The following is a 15,195-nucleotide window of genomic DNA, read 5'->3' as shown; positions in this document are numbered from 1 at the left end:
TATTTTGTCTGTAAATTATGAGAGAGAGAGAGAGAGAGGGCTGTGGTTTTTATGTCCAAGTCTAAGCCCAGTATAAATGGATTCTGTTGGTGAAATAATGTTTCATTGACATACGAAAGACTCAACTAAGGAAAAATTTGAGTTACGAAAGCAAATACGAAGATTTTTTTGGCTCTACATACAAAAATAGTTCAGGTTTCAAAAGGTGGTTGTTGTAAAACTTGCGCGCATCAACTGAGTGGACTCGCCACCATCCTCCCGCTCTCCCATTGGTTCCTGATGCTAGTCACTGCCATAAGATCCTGCTCTCCTGTTGGTCAGCATCTCTCCCATCGTGCATCTACGTAGCGGCGTTCTTCTTCGGCCACTCGGTAGCAGCATCGTTATCGTATGCACGACGAATTCGTTCGTTCTATACTATTTCATTTATTAACGTAATTTTGTTAGTGATTTCGTTGTAGTACTACTTTATCGTACTGTGTGAGAACTTTAGTACATACGTATTCTACATAACTTAATTATGTACAGTATATATACGTAGTCATGGTCCCAAGAAAGTTGCTGAAGTTCACGGAAAGAAGAGAAGAGGATGCTCTCTATGGAGTACAAAAATGGAGATTATCAAGAAGTATGAAGCTGGCAAGTGGTTGAGTGTGATCGCTAAGGAATATGGCCGAAATCCGTCGACGATAGGCACCATCCTTAAGCAGAAGGAAGCCATCAAAGCAGCTACACCTTCCAAGGGCGGGACTATTTTGCCTAGCAAGAGGAGCCACGTGCACGACAAGATGGGGAGGCTGCGTCTTGTCTGGATAAAAGACAAAGAAATCGTTGGCGATACGATAACCGAGACTGCAATCTGCCACAAGGCCAGCGCTATTTTCGGCGATTTGATTGCCTAGGGCGAAGATGATGGAGGAGAAGGGACATCGACGCCAACCCCAGACTTCAAGGCTTCTCATGGGTGGTTTGAAAAATTCCGTAAATGGACTGGCACCTATTTGCTGGTGCGGCATGGGGAGGCGGCCAGCTCAGACACGAAAGTGGGCGAAGCTATATTAAGACGTTCGACGAGATGATGCTCAAGGAAGGCTACATTTTCAGCAAGTCTTCAACTGTGATGAGACTAGCTTTTTTGGAAAAAAAATGCCTCGTCGGACGTACATCACGGAGGAAGAGAAGAAGCTACCTGGACCTTTAGTAGGAGTAAGCAAAAATGAAGATCCAATTGATACTACGAAAAAGCAGGAAGTTGAAAGTGGTGAAGAAATTGAAATTTTGTAAAAAAACATAAAGTATAAAAAAGTAAAAAAGAAAAAAAAAATTTTAAATAAAAAAAATAAAAAAAGACTAAAAAAAAAATTTGTTTAGTCTGTTTCCTGACATTTTTAATGTGTTTCATAAAGTTAAGTGTACGTACTACGTAACCAATTTTCTGCCGTTTGTCCTCCTCCTCTGTCGCCACATTCGGAGATAGCCTCACTCGAAAGGTAAGGTTCCATATTTTACTACATATGTATGTATGTACGTACAGTATTTCTTGTATACCATGTACACTTATACACTTTATTTACAGGTACTATGTAGTACATAGTAGTACATATTAAGTTGGGTACTGAATGGTCCAAATTTTGTATTTCATTGTTTATAGGTCAATTTAGCTTTATTATAAAATGTACTGGGGTGTTTTTGTAGGGTTTGGAACAAATTAGGCAATTTATGTGTAAAATGCAGTTCAAGATACGAAAAGCTCAGGTTACGAAGGCCGCCTCGGAACTGATTAATTTCGTATGTCGAGGTATCACTGTATTGTCGTTGGTTATTTATTAAAGGATATGTATACTACTGTGTGAGAGAGAGAAAACTGTGGTTTTTGGTTTTTACATAAACTCTTAAGCACAATAAATGTTTCATTGATATATATATATATATATATATATATATATATATATATATATATATATATATATATATATATATATATATATATATATATATATATATATATATATATATATATATATATATATACTATACTTTGGGAAACTGTGGTTTTTACATAGTCTAAGCACAGTAAATAGATTCTGTAAGTGAAATGTTTCATTGATATTTTTTGTTTAATATATATATATATATATATATATATATATATATATATATATATATATATATATAAATATATATATATAATATATATATATATATATATATATATATATATATATACACCACACACACACACACACACACACACACACACACACACACACACACACTGACGAGAGAGATTTGAGAGAGAGAGAGAGAGAGAGAGGAGAGATAGAGAGAGAGAGAGAGAGAGAGAGACTAACCACAATACAACATGAACCAAGAATTTGCTGTAGGAAATCATTTTTTTCACATGACTTACCAAACAATTACATAGCTGTAAGCTTTCTTACCTGGCAGTCAAAAATCAAATTATTTGGCGGTGGTGCTGCCGTCATCAGTGTAAGTGATAAGGGACCCGCCCATTTTCGGGAACACCTGGCACTGCTGAGATAACTGTCATCAATTCGTTTACTGCTGGCCACCAAGGTGGTTCTCGCAGTTGTTTTTTCATCGCCGTCATGGTGGTGGTTTATTGTTAGTTGCTTTTTAGCTTTCATTTAGCTAAATAAGATCTATAGTTAATCATTCGGACTCTAGTTCGTCAGCAGTTAGGTTTTGCAGCGAAGACTGTAAAACTAGGATGGCTAAGAGGTGTTATGATCTGTACTCCAAGTGTGTGAAGTGTTGGGGCAGCATGTAGCAAAGACTTAACTTGTGCTGAATGTCATAACTTAGATGATCAGGCTTGGAAGGACTTTTTAAGTCTCATTTAGAGAAGATGGAAAAAGATGGGAAGAGAAATGCAGCTCTTAGGGCTGAGAGTAATTTTGATATTGAAGCAACTCCTTTGCCTTTAGAGGCAAAGAAGTCTACTTTTGCTTCCCTGCTTTTGTCTAACAACTCTTATCATTAGTCCTCATACTTCATTTCCACTAACTTTTGTCCAGGTATCCCATGCTTCCAATCTTAACTCCATTGCCAGCTTATAGTCCAAAATGGACTAGACAATTGAGTTTTTGGCCAAACCTGTTGTGGAATTGGGATTGTCCTTTTGTTCTTTTGTCAAAAAATCAACTAGTGCCTAGAACAGTGATGTGCCAAGTGTTAGTGTTGTGTCTGAGGGTGGTGGCTTTCTGTCCCCCAGTTCTCCTAGACAAAAGTCACTGTCCCACTCCCTGCACCCGGGAGAAGACATACCAGAGGTCGAAGAGAGACTGTGGGGTTTGCCCACAGGCAGTCATCAACTCTCGAGCCAGGCAACTCATAGCCTTTGACTTAACGCCATTGGAAAGGTGTAGACATAAGTGTAGTGCATTTTTCCTCTTACTCAAAAGTGTTGTTGCATGAAAAGAAGCGACATCATCATCGTGCTGTGGTCTCTCGCCCTCTAAAAGACATGCCTTGTTCGTAGTTTGTTCGACTCCTCCAGGAAACAAGTCGTAGAGAAAGTAAAGGAATCAAAGATGAAAGGCTTTTACAACAGGCTTTTTGTAGTCCCAAGGGATCAGGGGCTGGAGGCCCGTGCTTGACGTCAGTGCTTTGAACATTTACATGTTGATGAAATTTTTCATGGAAACCCTGCAAGTAATCTCAAATGACTCTGACTCAGAAGGCTCCTTATTTAGGGATGTTTCTTGACTCTAGCTTTTTGGGCGTTTCTCTCCCCAAAGAGAATGGTCTTGTCTGAAGACAGTCCAAGAGTTTTTAGTTTGTCCAACTGCTCAGCCCTAGAATGGAGGAGTCTACTAAGGACTCGAGCATCAGTGGAGTCATTCATAACCTTGGTCTGTCTCCACGTGAGACCTCTCCGATTCTTTCTAAAGGCGAGTTGGAGCCAAAAGAATCAACCAGACTTGTTCATCTTTCCTCTTACAAAGGAAATAAAATTAGATCTTCGATGGTGGCTTTCACAGAAGCTTCAAGAAGGGATTTCTCATCACTCTGAACCGCGACCTAGAGTTATTCTCCTACGCATCTCACAAGGGCTTGGGAGCCCTCTTAGAGGGTAAGAGATTATCAGGAACATGGACAGACTAGCAGAAGACCCTCCACATAAACATGAAAGAATTGAAGATGATCTTTCTAGGACTCCAGGCCTTCACTCCTTTAGTTGCCAGGAGAAACATGGTGATCTACATGGACAACACCATGACCCTGCTGTGTGTCCGCAAGTAGGGGGTGGACTTCTTTCCCACTCAACAAGGTGGCCGAAGATCTTTTTTTGGGTGAACAGGCACAAAGTCGAACTGTTGCCATGAATTGTTCAAGGAAAGATGAATGTCTTAGCAGACGAATTTGAGTTGCTCCAACTAAGTTCTCCCCACAGAGTGGACTCTTGAATGCAAGAGTTGGCCAGGATCTTTGGAGGTTGTTGCACAAACCATCCAAAGACCTCTTCGCCACCTCCAGGAACAATCGCCTTCCGATCTTCTGCTCACCTGTTCCAGATCTGCAAGTGTGGAAAACAGACGTGATGCTCCTGGATTAGACAGTGCTCAACATGTATGCCTTTCCCCCCCCTTTGGACTCATAAGAGAGGTCATCAACAAGTTTGTCACATCGGAATGGGCCGGCCCCATTCTGCCCCAGGAAAGAATGGTTCCCAGATCTCCTCAATCTCCTTTTGGACTTACCCAGGCTTCTTCCGCAAAATCGATTTCTTCTCAAGCCCACTTAGAGAGGTACCATAAAGGGTTATCTGCCTTGGCCCTGACAGTCTATCAGGAATGTTGTTGGAGGAAAATGGTTTTCTCGCAGAGTGGCAGAGGCTATTGCAAGATGCAGAAGTGCTACTTCTTACCAGTTATACCAGTCGAAGTAGGGTATTTTCAGAAGTTGTTGCAGACAGTCATGTGTCTTCTTCTTTGACCCCTATAGCACAAGTAGCTGAATTTTTCCTATTATTAAGAGAGACAAGGAAGTTTGCTACCTCTACCATCAAGGTCTATAGATCTATGCTTTCCTCGGTATTTAAACATAGAGGACTCAACATTTTGACCAATCAGGACATCAGTCACCTAATTAAGTCCTTTGATACATTGAAGGTGGAAAAGTTTGGGAAAGTAGACCGAAACCTGAACATTATCTCAAAGTGATCGTCAGGTCCGCATTTTGAACCATTACATTCTGCTTCTTTGAAGAATCTCATGAAGACATTATTGTTAGTGGCTTCAGCAACAGCAAATAGAGTGAGCAAAATTCAGGTCATCAGTAAGGAGATGGTTTCACTCAAAACGACGCAGTGTGCTCTTTTGTGGGAGACTTTTTGCTAAGGATGAAGTTCTGTTGAAGCCTTGGCCTTGTTCTGTTGTGGTAAGAAACCTGATGAATATTTAGGGACCAGAGGAAGAGGAGTGAATGTTATGTCCAGTAAGAGTCATCAGGTATTATCTTTGTAGGGCTTAGAAGATACGAGGATCATCTGTGGTGTTTGGTGAGAGACCCCTCCCATCCACTCTCTAAGAACTCTCTTTCTTTTTAAGGAGCCTCATTTTAGAGGCCCATTCACAAGTTTGAGGAGAGGTACTAACTGTCCTTAAGGTGAAAGCTCACGAAATATAAGCTGTTGTGACATCGTTAGCTTTTCGACACAATATGTTTGTTTTTTCTGTTCTTCAAGCCACATTCTGTTGATCGAATTCAGTGTTTTTGAAAACTGTAGTAGGTTGGGACCGTTATCTGTGGCTGGCATGGTGTTGGGAGAGGAAGCTTAGGGGAAATCTTTCCCCCTACTGTCTTCTCGCCTTGTATATTTTGAGGTTGTTGAGTTTTTTGTGAAGTCTGGGGGTACAATGTACCCGGAGTACCCTCCAGTTTTTTATGAGTGGGGTTGTGGTTTGTATTTTACTGTAGGTAATGGTATTTTTTGATTTGGTCTTTGCCCAGGGCAAGCACAAATTGTATGTCTTTTGTAACTACTGGAGAACTTCCATGGTTACAAAATCTCACTACAAGTATGGAGGAACCTGGCCATTACTGCCTTGTCTCCTACTGGTGATGAGAGTACCGACCAGAGGCAGTACTCACCTGCAGTTCCTCTCTCACCAGGTAAGGTACTGCAAGCATTATGTTAATACGAGCAATCTTAATTTTTCTAAATCATTAACTTATTGAATGTTGGAAAGAATAAATTTATATATTCCCACCTTCCTTGGAATGTGGAATTAGCTATATAATTGTTTGCTAAGTCAGTTATGTGAAATGATGTTTTTATAATTAAATAAAGTTTCACGTATACATACCAAACAATTACACAATCAGAGCCCTCCCTCCACCCCACAGATGGACATTGTGACTCATCAAATTGTTGGTAGCTTGCTCAGGAGCACCAGGTGTTCCCGAAAGTGGGCGGGGTCCCTTTCACTTACACTAATGACAGGAGCAGCACCACCAAAATTTGAATTTTAGACTACCAGGTAAGGAAGCTTACAGCTATGCAATTGTTTGGTAAGTATAGTAGGTGTGAACCTTCATTTTATTTTTAAAATATTTTTATATACACTTCCCAAGTAATTACAGAATGGGAGCCTACCTTCCTCCCCTCACATGGACATGATGACACAAGCAAATTGACACTTTGCTGAGTTGTTCCTCTCTTTATCAAGAGAGGGCGGGGCTTGTTGTGTACACTAAAACAAAAGAATCGCTACATCAAATTTCAAGTTTTAGCGGCTGTATAAATAGAAACTATAGCTTTGTTATTACTTGGTAAGTATTTTTTAAACTATATTATTATAAAGATGTCATTTTATTACCTCTACTTCATATATTAAATTCTTAATTGCAATGGTATACTTCTTCACAGCTTATAATTTAAATAGTAACAATACTTTAATGTGTGTGAATTATAACCTAGGCTAAAGTTTTGATGCATAACATAACATACTAAGGGATTCAGAGCCAATGAAATACGTTTTTTTGGCAACCCTTTGTTGCCAAAGCATCAGATAAAGGTGAAAGTTGGCAAGTGCATATTCATAACCCTACCTAATTTTTGCAATTATTATTGTTTATTTAGTACAGTAATCCCCTCACCTATCGCTATTATGACCAGAACCGACCGCGATAAGTGAAAACCGCGAAGTAGGGTCCCCTCTATTTTTAAATGCTTAGTATACATTTTTTTTGTACATGTACATGTATATGTAAATAATAACTGTATTCTTATAACAAGATACATAACTCACCTCTATCAATGTTGGTATCGAGACTAACCTTCTTTTCCCGACAGTCCGTTATCCACGCTGATAACGCATTCTCCATTTGCACAATCCTCTTATTACGAGGAGTCACAACGCGCTGAGTGTCCTTGGAGAACGTTATTGAGGCAGTTTTACGGATTTTTAATTCGTCTTTTTTTATGTAGCGAACCGTTGATTCATTCAGACCTGTACATGCGGGCAACAGACGCATAGCTACTGTCTGCCTTAAACATGTCCAATAATTTCACTTTCTCGTTCACCGTCATCATTTTTCTCTTCTTCTTGGGTTCACAAGAGGATGTAGAGGATATAGGACGTTTAGGAGCCATTTTCAAGGGCGTCACAAGCACTATTTTGCACAAAAGAACAGCTAAAACTTTCACGTGGCAAGAGTAGCGACACGAGCGCGAGAGAACAATGAATACGGTCTTCCTTTGCTGGGCGCTCGGCAGGGAGAGATGCTGGGTAACGCGTCTCGGCGGCTCGGCCAATCAGCTTGTGAGATTCAGGACCCTAGATGGCCAGCGAATCAGAGGGGTGGATTTTGAGTTTCGCGCTATCTCCGTGTTGATACCTGATGTTCTAATGTACTCTCTCTGCCTTCTGATAGCATCCGCGCCATTTTTTCTCAACTTCGAATTTTTTATGAATATTTTTGAAAAATCCGCGATGCACTGAGGGCGCGAAACTTGAGGCGCGAAGTAGCAAGGGATTACTGTACCTAAGTTCAGTAGTTCTGGTACTTATGAGTGTAAAAGTGAGTTTCCCATACCAGAACCATCAAAATTGCAGGAAAGGGTTTTAAACACACTGGTTACCTTTACTTTTGACAGATCATGAGGCTCCACCCACAGTGAAGAGTAGTTTACATATGGCAAAAATTTGTCTTCACTGTGGCTCTGCCCACTTGCTGATGACATATTCATTAATTCATTAACTGATATTAGTCCTGATCGTAGGCTTCAGTGATATCAATAATGACTAGCAGGATTTGTCATTGTCCCCTTGATTGCCTTATCTCGATAATATTATTATTATTATATTGTGGAGGTTTCAGCGCAACTTTCACAGCAGTTGTTGGGACCAAGGCCTAGAGAGACAAGGTCTGCCCAATTGGGTGGAGTTGCCTCCCACTTGGGGTAAATACATATGTGATGATGTATCTTAGTTACGTGCTCATTGTGGCAATGCACCTGCTGATGCAATAAGGAGGCAGACAAAGCTCCGCCTACTTCGGGGATACAGGGTGGACGATGGTAGGTGGGCAATTTTCTACCCTGGCAGGTGTAACCATGCTACTAAGGCCATTTCTGAACACCCAGACTAAGTTCGATCCTCTTTTAAACCTTCTATTTTTTTCAGTCTTTCACTTTGTTCCCTGTCAGGATGAACAAAGTTGACGACCTTAGAATGTTAATGGATGATGGGTGTGACAACTCTTGTAATGTGATAGAGGGTGGGGACGGGCGGCATTCCTCCTTACCAGTAAGATTCGAGTACCTGACGTGTTTGAGCAAGGGGAAAGTCTTATGTCAAACTTGGTTCCCAGTACTCGGTTGGATCTTGGCAGATGACGACGCCTTGAGTGCTGGGGATGAAGTGTATAACCAGGAAGTAGCCTCTAGGGGTGGCCTTTTCGGGCTCCATGGTGGGTGGAGGACAACCTGACTGAAAACAACACATTCGTGTTTATGAATTCTTTATTAGGCCCTAATGTTGATGACCCCAGTGTGGAATTAGACTTGGCTACTGGATTCACTCAAGACAATAAGCCAACATAACGATGGCACCATGTGAGTCATTAACAAAAAATAATAAGAAAAGAAAAATGTCCAAACCCGACCCAACCCAACATTAATTCATTTTGACCATATTTTTAGGACAGATAATTGGTCCAGATTTCTTGTTCTCAAAACAGAGAGGAAATTTTCTTCCCTGTTTTAGAGAACAAATTATTAAGTTTACACCCAACTAGAGAAATGGGTTTCAGAGCACTGAATTATAATGAATGGCTGATTGAAGCAAAAGTCCAGTCAAACATTTCAGAACATAAAAGAAATTCAAGGGGTAAATGTAATGGTGAAAAGCCATGAAATGCTTAACTATATCCAGGGTACAGTTGTACTACCCTAGATTGAAAATGAGGAGGAATCACCAGAAAAGAATATATTATTAGAATCACAAAAATTAAGATAAGATAACATTCATGACCTGGAGTTCTATCAAATTCCTAGCAAAAAGCACCAGAAATTTTCCATCAAAATAGCAAAAATCAAATTCACAGGCCAAAATTTACCAGCAAAGATGAAAGTACTTGGTCAAAATAGGGAAGTACGCCCTCACATACCAAAACCACTGCAATGTAAAAAATGTAAATTTGGTCACACTTCAAGAAATGCCAAAATAGAAATATGTGCAGTGTGGGGTTCAGAAGACATAGAACAGATGGAACTTGCCCAAATATTAAATGTGCTAATTGTGGACCTGCTCATCATGCAAAGTCAAAAGAATGCCCATTCTATATGTGCAATACAGAATTAAAACTACTGATGAGTAGAACTGGTTTGGCAGCAAAAAGAGGCTAAAGCTTGAGTTAAAAGTTAGAGGGATACTTGACCCCAAGCAGAAACCATAAATCATATAAAAATAAAAAGTAAAAAAAATAAGGTTCCCCAAATATCTGAAGCTTGTTTAGAAAACAGGAATCTAATACCTGAAATTACAATAAAAAAAACAAATATGCTGCTCTATCATCCTTAGATGATCATGATGTCAATGCAGACATTGCTGATGATTCCCTGCCAGATCAGAGAGTAGGTGGAAAAGGCGAGACCCTGAAAATGGGACTCTCGAAATAAAAAAAACTACACCAAAGATTGACTCCTATCCTCTAAAAACTAATATGATAGTATTGATGTAGAAGCTTGAAACATTAACCACCTCACAATCAAACGAGTTCTCAGAAAATAACAACATTGCTCATATAACTCCAACATTGTTCATATAACTCCATCACCCATAGTAGGACAAAGAGGAAAATTCTAAACTCATCCTCTTCCTTGACCAACTAACAATATTCATCACAACCGCCGCCTCAGTTGAAATGGACTCCTCTCCCAGTCTCGATTAAAAACAAATGAGACCACTCTAATCACTCAATATGTACCTTATCCATCTCATGATAAATTATGTGGATGTAATGAATGTTTCATTGTTCACTTGAATGCAGTGAAACTTCCATCTACAAGCAGCCTCACTAACTATGATTAATAATTTTGTCAAATTCAAAACTAAAAACCAACAGGAAAATCTAGAAAAACACTCCAAAGATTGTATATGTGTAGACCATCTAATTGAAACTTGCTTATCGAGTGCTAGTGGCATAGAACATTTGTTGGAAAAAAATAAAACAAAAACAAAAGTCCCAAGGAGCAATTACCAAGAGGCTTAACATAAAGTCAAATATTAAGAAACCTGCAGCTTTACATGAGTATACAACCACAAAAGTAAGCAAAAATAATGTTCTGCTTAACAGGTCAGTCCACAATAACATTCAACTCTTATATTATTGATGGAAAATAAATGCTTTAAAAACATGATTACAAATAGGAGAAATTCCAAGATTATTAAAACAATTTGAACTAATAGCAATATGCTTGCAACATGCAAATGAAAATGTCTCAAGAATTGGCAATTATACATAGCATCACATTCAGTTCCTGGTACAAATATTTACATTAGGAACAGCAATTATGTGAATAACCAAATTATTTTACAAAAATATATTGACTAATAGTTCTGAATTCCAACTATCTGGAATTAAACTTCATATTAACAACTCTACATTTAATTTATATAATATTTACAACCAACCTTCATGTAATTATGATTTACAAAATCTACCTCAAGTGTTACCTAATACAGGTGATGATTTTTTAATGGTTGGAGATTTTAATGCCCACAGCCCATTATGGGATTCCTTTTGCAATGAAACAGATTCACATGGTAACAAAATTGAATAATGATAATCATATTCTGCATTTTAAATGATAGAGATATTAGCACTTACTTTTCAAAATCCCATGGAAGTTTTTCATCCATAGACTTAAGTATTTGCTCATCTAACATAGTTGACAGATTTGATTGGAATGTTTTAGATGATCCATATACCAATGATCATTTTCAATTTTAATATCCTGTTTGGGATACCCCAACACCCTACTATCCCACGATATAATGTAGATAAGGCTGACTGGGACCAGCATAAAATTAAAACCAGCCAGATCCCTCCATTTACACCAGTACAAGGTCATGATGGGATTGTAGACTTCTTCACAAACTTTGTAATTACAGCTGCTGATGAATCTATTCCTAAGTCAACTACTACTAAGTACCCTGGTGGTCTGACACGCTATCCCACCTGATACAAGAAAGACATATTATAGGTAGAAGATTAGAAACCCTGCATAATAGATTTAATGCCTTAAGTAAAAGACCTCTAGATTTTGTTAACACTGCCAAGAAACTTGTAAACATTACTATAGAAATCAGTCTAATAAAAACCCTCATTACAATCGGATTTCGGGAAGATTTAGAAGGGAGGGCCATTATAGGTAAAATAATGTCATGGACAAGTATGTACCTAGCATATCTGATACAACCTCATTAAGTAAAGTCTGGGGAAAATGTAGAAAATTTAATGGATCTCAGAGACATGCACTATTACAAAATGGCCAACCAGTACATGATAGTACCGCAATCTTGAATATTTTAGGGCATAACATCGAAGCAATAAGTAGTATAATCAGTATAGATGATCACTTTCGAAACCATTAAAGCCCGTGAAAAAGCTGTCCCAATTAATTTTGAAACATTAGAGGGATATATATTGTAACCAGATTTTCACAGAAGAGGAATTTGAATATGCTTTATCTAACTGTAACTCTTCTGCTCCAGGCCAAGACAATGTAAATTTTGAGATGATGAAAAAACCTGGCTCATTTAGCAAAAAACATTGAAGCTTTATAATCATTTATGGGTAAATTACCTGTTCCAAAAGCATGGAAACATGCTATTATCATACCAGTTGTCAAAACCAGGGAAAGATCCAAGCAATCCAGATAACTATAGACCAATATCCCTGACAAGTTGCTTTGTACAAATTGCTAGAAAAAATGGTATTATAGATTAAATTAGTGCTTACATAAAAATAAGGCTTTGTCTTCAACTCAGTTTGGCTCACAACATTAAAGATCTACTTTAGATTAACCCTTAAACGCCGGAGCCCTAAATAAAAAAAATGACTCCCGTATGCCGGATGGGTTTGAGAGTGAGCGCGTAAGCGGAAAAAAATCTTTTTTTCAAAAAATCACAGCGCGCTTAGTTTTTTCAAGATTAAGAGTCATTTTTGGCTCCTTTTTTTCTCATTGCTTGAAGTTTAGTATGCAACCATCAGAAATGAAAAATATTATCATTATCATATATAAATAATGCGATATATGGTAGCGAAAAAAAAAAATTTCATACATAATTGTATTCAAATCGCGCTGTGCGCCACACGGTTAGAGGTAACAGTTGCTTTTTTTTTCGTTTTGTAAGTGCACTAAATTGCGATCATTTTGATATATAACATATTGTAAAACAATAAAAGCAACACAGAGAAATATTATCACAAAATGATGCATGAATTCGTAGCGCGCGGATGTAAAAAATAATTTTTTAATAAATTCACCATAAATCGAAATATTGTTATAGAGACTTGCAATTTGTTCAAAATGAAAGGAAAATGATTGAATATTACGATACTGTAAGAGTTTTAGCTTACAAATGCAGTTTTTACCATTTCGAACGAGTTAAAGTTGACCGAATGTCGAATTTTTGTTATAAAGTTTTTTTTATATGCAAATATAAAAAAATGAGAAATGCTACAACCTTCCAATAATTTTTGTTATATTGTGCATGTTTTTGCGCACATTTTCATATATAAAACTTTAAAAAAAGCGTAATATGAAAAGGCACAAATATTAGGAGAATGTGACCTACGCGTTTCCGAGATTTTCGGCCGAGAATCGGCGCGCGGACGGAATAAAAATATTTTTTTCAAATATTCACCATAAATCGAGATATTGTTCTAGAGACTTGCAATATGTTTTAAAATGAAGACAAATGATTGAATATTACTAGACTGTAAGATTTTTATGTTATAAAATGCGTTTTTTGACCTTTTTTCGGTTGAGTCAAAGTTGACCGATCGTATTTTTTGTTTTTTCGTACTTATCGTACTTTATATGCAAATATTTCAAAAATGATAAATGCTACAACCTTCCAATAATTTTTGTTATATTTTGCATGTTTTTGCGCACATTTTCATATATAAAACTATAAAAAAGCGTAATATGAAAAGGCACAAATATTAGGAGAATGTGACCTACGCGTTTCCGAGATTTTCGGCCGAGAATCGGCGCGCGGACGGAATAAAAATATTTTTTTCAAATATTCACCATAAATCGAGATATTGTTCTAGAGACTTGCAATATGTTTTAAAATGAAGATAAATGATTGAATATTACTAGACTGTAAGATTTTTATGTTATAAATGCGTTTTTTGACCTTTTCGGTTGAGTCAAAGTTGACCGATCGTAGTTTTTTTCGTACTTATCGTACTTTATATGCAAATATTTCAAAATGATAAATGCTACAACCTTCCAATAATTTTTGTTATATTGTGCATGTTTTTGCGCACATTTCCATATATAAACCTTTAAAAAAGCGTAATATGAAAAGGCTCAAATATTAGGAGAATGTGACCTACGCGTTTCCGAGATTTTCGGCCGAAAATCGTCGCGCGGAGGGGAAAAAAATATTTTTTTCAAAAATTCACCAGAAATCGAGATATTGTTCTAGAGACTTGCAATATGTTTTAAAATGAAGATAAATGATTGAATATTACTAGACTGTAAGATTTTATGTTTATAAATGCGTTTTTTTTTTTTTTTTTTGACCTTTTCGGTTGAGTCAAAGTTGACGATCGTAGTTTTTTTCGTACTTATCGTACTTTATATGCAAATATTTCAAAATGATAAATGCTACAACCTTCCAATAATTTTTGTTATATTGTGCATGTTTTTGCGCACATTTCCATATATAAAACCTTTAAAAAAAGCGTAATATGAAAAGGCTCAAATATTAGGAAGTGACCTACGCGTTTCCGAGATTTTCGCCGAAAATCGTCGCGCGGAGGGAAAAAAATATTTTTTTCAAAAATTCACCAGAAATCGAGATATTGTTCTAGAGACTTGCAATATGTTTTAAAATGAAGATAAATGATTGAATATTACTAGACTGTAAGATTTTTATGTTATAAATGCGTTTTTTGACCTTTCGGTTGAGTCAAAGTTGACCGATCGTAGTTTTTTTTTTTTCGTACTTATCGTACTTTATATGCAAATATTTCAAAAATGATAAATGCTACAACCTTCCAATAATTTTTTTTATATTGTGCATGTTTTTGCGCACATTTTCATATATAAAACTATAAAAAAAGCGTAATATGAAAAGGCACAAATATTAGGAGAATGTGACCTACGCGTTTCCGAGATTTTCGGCGAGAATCGGCGCGCGGACGGAATAAAAATATTTTTTTCAAATATTCACCATAAATCGAGATATTGTTCTAGAGACTTGCAATATGTTTTAAAATGAAGATAAATGATTGAATATTACGAGACTGTAAGATTTTTATGTTATATATGCGTTTTTTTTACCTTTTCGGTTGAGTCAAAGTTGACCGATCGTAGTTTTTTTCGTACTTATCGTACTTTATATGCAAAATATTTCAAAAATGATAAATGCTACAACCTCCAATAATTTTTGTTATATTGTGATGTTTTTGCGCACATTTCCA

At 37.2% G+C, this 15,195-nt stretch overlaps 1 protein-coding gene across 9 annotated transcripts in view; it reads left to right on the top strand.

Annotated features, from left to right (window-relative positions):
* The window catches only part of LOC135222082 (gametocyte-specific factor 1-like), a 534,139-nt gene that overhangs the window by 166,336 nt on the left and 352,608 nt on the right, over nt 1-15,195 (top strand). The window lies entirely within an intron of this gene.

The sequence above is a fragment of the Macrobrachium nipponense genome, chromosome 3, assembly GCF_015104395.2.
Source record: "Macrobrachium nipponense isolate FS-2020 chromosome 3, ASM1510439v2, whole genome shotgun sequence".
Classification (NCBI taxonomy): domain Eukaryota; kingdom Metazoa; phylum Arthropoda; class Malacostraca; order Decapoda; family Palaemonidae; genus Macrobrachium; species Macrobrachium nipponense.
The sequence above is the reverse complement of the archived record's forward strand: the minus strand, read 5'-3'. Positions and strand labels throughout refer to the sequence as shown.